The sequence below is a fragment of the Vigna unguiculata genome, chromosome 2 (assembly GCF_037176805.1).
Source record: "Vigna unguiculata cultivar grain cowpea cultivar isolate G323 ecotype 2 chromosome 2, ASM3717680v1, whole genome shotgun sequence".
Classification (NCBI taxonomy): domain Eukaryota; kingdom Viridiplantae; phylum Streptophyta; class Magnoliopsida; order Fabales; family Fabaceae; genus Vigna; species Vigna unguiculata.
This window is the reverse complement of record NC_140793.1, coordinates 10,781,655-10,788,066: the sequence shown is the minus strand read 5'-3', so window position 1 is coordinate 10,788,066 and position 6,412 is coordinate 10,781,655.

Sequence of the window (6,412 nt, the reverse complement as noted above, 5' to 3'; positions counted from 1 at the left end):
ATTTAATAAATGTGGGTAGTGAGAGCCTTTATGGCATTTAATGCTAACTTGTGTGACATGGAAAAGTACTAGCTTAAATGGTTGAGAGTACTTGATGGTGTGAGAGGACTTAGGTTCGATTCTAGTGTATGCCAATTGTGTGATTATTTTGTTGGTATTGTTTTATTATATGCTTAATCATGTTGGGTAATTAGGAATTTTTAGATGTATGAGAATTATCATGAAACATGAATTGGTTGAATGGTTGTGCATTGGCTTGGTAATTGAGACTTTACTTTGATTTTATTTAGAAACTTTCATGTGATTGAATGAGTTTTTACTAATAATTGAGACTTTACCTTGATTAAAGGTATTTACTCTAACTAAAATTAATTGAGACTTTACTTTGATTAATTAAGCTTTTTATTTGGTCAGGAGATAAAAGAATTGACATGATTAGGCATAGTAAAATTTGATTGAGACTGTACTTTGGTTAAAAGTGAGAATGCCAAGAAATTAATTGAGACTTTACATTGATTAATTTGTAAATCTACAACAATAATTAATTGAGCAGTAATCTCTAGATAACCGATGATGAATCTATTTTGAAAAAGCAATGGAATCAATCTATTTTCTTTATTATTGTTTTTATCTCTTTTTATCTTTTCTATTTCTTTCTTGTTTTTCTTAATCCTCCTATATTTTTATTATTTTATTTGACTAACTCTTTTGTATAGATTTTATAAGAACTAGTTTGTAAAAAATCAATTTCGTGTTCGTTGGGAGAAGACTTTGGGTTACATGTGAGGTTGCCGCTAGATGACTTCACTATGGGGGTACTTCGTCAGCTCAACGTGGCGCCTACTCAGCTACATCCGAACAGTTGGGCATACTTGCAGGCCTTTCGTGTTTTGTGCCAGTCACTGTATTTGCGGCCTTCTCCTCATACGTTTCTATATTTTTATGACACGAGACCCCGACAACCGACTACCTAGTCATCCTTGGTGAGTCAGCCGAGCATTAGCAGACTGGACGCATTTTCACAGTCATTCAAGCACTTCAAGGATGGTTATTTCAAGGTTATGGTGAAGGAGGGGGCAAGTCACATTTTCTTAATGCAGGTGGGAGTACAAAATTCCCTTTTAGTTGGACGGGTAGCCCTTCTCGGTATAAGGATATGGGTACCGATCAGTTGTCGATGGCGGATAGGGAAGTGGTGGAGGTCCTGATGAAGTTTACTGATAAACTGCCCACTAAGGGCTTAGTTAGGGTTTATAATTCGGTTCACCCGATTATTGATATTGAAGGTATCTGTTTATGACTTAAACTGTCTTGATGTTTCTAAGTTAAACTAATTGGAACTTGGTGTACTTGTGCAGGACACATGGCTCAAGCTGGAAAGAAGAACTTGACGTTTTTTCAAACACTAAGGAAGGAGAAGGCTGTGAAGTCAAAAGCAGCTGGGAACACTAAGGTCCCAAATTTACAAGAGTCGTTGGTTGAGGTGCACGTACATGGCGACACCAAGAGGAAGGTCGAGTTACCGGCTAGGCTTGGTAAGGGCAAGGATGTGAAAAAGGTGAGCACGGCTTTGCTTGGGCAAGGGTCATCGAGTGGGGCTAAAGGACCGGAAGCCGGTCTGATAGAGTTGCCAGAGACGGCCGTTAGGAAGGTCATTGCGATCAACCTGCTAGAGACAATGATTAATTCTATTGACAGTATGGAGCCGGACCACCTGGTGAGGACAATGGTGGAGTTTGGTAGCAAGGTGCTAATTTGAGTCGCCGGGAGGTGAAGGAGGGGAACCGAGAAAAGGTGGAGGAGTTGCAGGAAAAAGTTGACAAGTTCGCGGAGGAAAGGGATACATGGAAAAAGGAGAGGCAAGGTTGGGAGGAAGAAAAGAAGAGGTTGGGAACCTTGAAGGTTCGCTGTCTGGATTTGGAGACTAAACTTAACGGGAGGATAGCGGACCTGGAGGCGGATTATGATGAATTGAAGGAAAAGTATGAAGGCGTGGAGGTGGAGCTCGAAGACTTGAAAGGTTGTATTATTCAAGAGCACATCAACGGGTTCCAGAAAGGGGTAAGGCAGGCGGCCTTTTTCTGTCAGGATATTGATGCGGCCGATCCAAGATTTGACGTGAACAAGGATGTGGTGGACGACAAGCTTGTTAATAAGGTCGAGAGCAGCCCCGAGGAGGAGGCAGGAAGGGATCAGCGGAGGAGGACGGGGATGCGGGAGATGCCGTTGAGGGTGATGACAACAAGGCGGCTTAGGACATTTATTGTTTATAATGTTTGTGGGACGCCATTTAATAATCCGTACACTATTTTACATTGCTTTTTATATGATGAATGCTTTGTGTATGCTATGTTGTTTATTTGATGCCGATAACTTGTGTGATAGTGGCGCGTTAGTGGTATGTTATAATTGTGAGTGGGTGTTTGATGTATGTGATGTTTGGCGAATGTGATTTTTTATTGAGGGTATTCGACCTAGGCCGTTTACTTGTGGTAAGGGTGGGAATTTAAATGAATTAACATTAATTTAAGGGTGTTTGACCTATGCTGCTTACTTGTGGTAAAGGTGGGGAACTTAAACGAATCAAGTTAATGGTGTTCGACCCAGGCCGCTTACTTGTGGTAAGAGTGAGGAACTTAAACGAATCAAGTTAAGGGTGTTCGACCTAGGCCACTTACTTGTGGTAAGGGTGGGAAACTTAAACAAATCAAGTTAAGGGTGTTCGACCTAGGCCGCTTACTTGTGGTAAGGGTGAGGCACTTAAACGAATCAAGTTAAGGGTGTTCGACCCAAGCTGCTTACTTGTGGTAAGGGTGGGGAACTTAAATGAATCAAGTTAAGGGTGTTCGACCCAGGCTGCTTACTTGTGGTAAGGGTGGGGAACTTAAACGAATCAAGTTAAGGGTGTTCGACCAAAGCCGCTTACTTGTGGTAAGGGTGGGGAACTTAAACGAATCAAGTTAAGGGTATTCGACCCAGGCCGCTTACTTGTGGTAAGGGTGGGGAACTTTAAAACGTGTTAAAAGTAAGGTAAGGAGTAGTCGTGGTGTTCAGAACCCTTTGTTTATTCATGAAATTTTGGGGTGCCTCGTTAAAACCTCCTCGGTCAAAACCCTCCTTAGGGAAAAAAGACCAGGTGAGGGAAAAGAGTACACCCAGGGTTACAAGATTCGCTACAAAGCATATCTTTAACTAAAGTAAAACTTGAGATGGGATACATTCCATGTATTGGATATGTCTTCCCTTAATAATTGTCAAGCCTATATGCTCCTCCTCCAGCGTCTTCACGTATTCGCTAAGGGCCTTCCCAATTGGCGGAGAACTTGCCATCCTTCTTTCTTGCACTGCTGGCCATTCTCCAAACTAAGTCTTCGTTTGCGAACGATCTCGGGTGTAGGTTCGTATTGTACTTTCTGGCCGCTCGCTGTTTGGTGGCTAAGTTATGTATTTGGGCTTTTTCTCTTAACTCGGGTAGGAGGTTAAGGTGGGTGCTCATGTTTTGATGATTTTGGTCGGGGTCGTATAGTTCTCGGCATAGAGATGGTTCGCTAATTTCAACGGGTATCATGGCATTTGCATCATATACTAGGCTAAACTGAGATTCGTTCATTGCTGATTGGGGGGGTACACCTATAGGCCCATATAGTTCCACTAATTCTTCTGGCCATCGGCCCTTGGCGCTGTCCAACCGCTTACGTAGTTCCACCAGTATAACTTTGTTTACTGCCTCGGCCTGTCCATTGGTTTATAGGTGTTCGTCGGAGCTGGTTACATGTTTAATACCTAGGCCGATATAGAATTTAGCGAGTTCTTTGTCTATAAACTGTCGGCCATTGTCGGTTATGATTGTTTGTGGGACGCCATATCGACATATAATATCCTTCCAAACTAATTGTTGTACTTGTTGGGCTATAATAGTTGCTAGTGGTTTGGCCTTTATCCATTTGGTGAAGTAGTTGACGACTACTATTAAGAACTTTACTTGCCCTTTGCTGGGGGAGAAGGGGCAAAGGATGTCCATTCCCCACTTTGTGAAGGGCCACGGGGATAGTATAGAGTGAAGCTGCTCTTGTTTCTAGTGCATAAGGTTGCCATGCTTCTGGCATGGTATGCATTTTTTGACAAAGTCTTGACAGTCGGCCTCCATGGTTGGCCAGAAGTAACCGGCGCAAAGGATTCAAGTGGTCATGGTGCGTGTGCCGGATTGATAGCCGCATATGCCCTCATGTAATTCTATAATGATGTACTGAGCTTGATCTGTCGTGACACATTTGAGAAGTGGCTGGCCGTATTCGCATTTGTAAAGGTCATCGCCTATCATTGTTTACCTAGCGGCTTTAGTTATCCAAATTATGTCGGCGTTAGGTGGAGGGTTACCGGTTTAGAGGTACTGGATGTAGGGAGTTGTCCAATTGTCGACTTGGTGTTGGGTTTAGTTATGGCAATTACTTTTGATGGATGGGGGCGGACAGTGTTTGTTGCAATAGGGATCGATCGTGGCTTTTTAGCTTGGTGTTGGCTAGCTTGGATAATATGTCGGCTCTGACGTTTTTAGATTTGCGAATGTGTTGGATGCGGAGTTGTTCGAAGGCGGACTGGACGACTTTCCGGACCAGATGGTAATATTGTAGGAGGGTAGAGTCTTTGATCTAGAACTCGTCATTTAAATGGCCTACTATAAGCTTTGAATCGGTTTTGCATGTTAGCGACTTGACACCAACCTCGCGGGCCAAGGATAAGTCGGCGAGGATGGCTTTGTATTCGGCCTGGTTGTTAGATGTCTTGAAGGAGAAGTGGAGGGATTTTTCGATGAGGAAGTCGTTGGGGCCATCTAGCACGATCCCAGCACCTGCTCCCTTCGGGTTTGACGAACCATCAACATAAAGTGTCCATTGGTCCTCTTTAGGAGTTTGTTGGAGATTGTTGACAAAGTCCAGAAGGCATTGAGCTTTGATGGGGCCGTGAGGTTCGTTGCGGATGTTGAATTCGGATAACTCGACGACCCAAGATGACATTTGCACCGCAAGGTCTGGTTTCTGCAATATCTTTCGAATTGGGTAGTCAATTTTGACGATGATAATATGATTTTGGAAGTATGGGCGTAGGCGGCGGGCTGCGTGTACCAAGGATAGAGCCAACTTTTCCACCATCTGGTATCTGGTTTCGGGGTCTTGTAGGGTTCTGCTGACGAAATAAACAGGATGTTGGGTGTCGTCGACATCTTGGACCAACGCGACGCTGACAGTGTGATTTATGGCGGTGATATAGACCAATAAGGGTTGATGAGTATCCAATGTATGGAGGATAGATGGTGAGGTGAGGGTGATTTTAAGCTTTTGGAATATTTGTTACAATCATCATTCCATGTGAACTTGGTGGATTTTTGGAGCAGTTGTATGATGGGTTGGGTTTGTTCGGCTAGTTTGGGAAGGAAGCGGGAAATGGCTGTGAGGTGGCCTATGAGGCGTTATACCTCTTTGAGGCTAGTGGGGCTTCGCATTTCAATGATCACATTGCATTTTTCAGGATTAGCCTCTATACCGCGCTATGTGTCCAAAGCCTAAGCATTTAAAACATTTGATAGAACTAGTTCTTGGCTCTTGAGAAGAAGTTGGTTTATCATGCATAGTCGTAGTCGAATTGGGTTTAGGTGTGGGGTCTTGGGAGGATTTGAAAGGTCTTTTAAAATCCTTTTTCTTCTTACCTTTCCCAGGTTTAGAGTAGTAGTCATTGTATGAAGTACTCTTCTTGGCCTCTTGTTTTCTTTTCAATTGGTTTTCAACTTTCAAGGCCAAGTGCAAAACTTTGCTAAGAGTGGAGTACTCATACAAGTCAACTACATCTTGAATTTCCCTCCTTAGACCACTCACAAACCTAGTGTCTTTCTTTTCTTCATGCTCATCATGGAGTCCTACCTTTAAGAGCATGGACTCCATCAATTTGAAATATTCTTCAACACACATAGACCCTTGTTGAAGCCTTTGGAGCTTCAAAAGAGTCTCCCTCCTATGATAGGAAGGTATAAAACGTTCGCGCATTTTAACTTTAATGTCCATCCAAGAAATCGCGGGTGGCTCTTGGTTATAATTGTCCATACAAATTTGATGCCACCAAGTCATGACATACTCTTCAAACTCTAAAACTACCAAGTCTACTTGCTCTTGATCACTAACTCTAAGAATGCTAAAAATTTGATCCACTTTTTGTTCCCACTCCATGTAAGCATTGGGGTCATGTTCTCCTTTGAACTTTGGGATTTTGATGGGAGGAGGTTGCCTTTGATGTTGCACTTGGTGCCTTCTTTCTCCACCCCATCGGGGCCTTCTTCTTCTTTCCTCACTTCCATAGGAGTCCACGGAAGGAGATCGCCTCCTTGCCCTTCTTTCATCTCTTGGTGGGATATGTTGTTGTT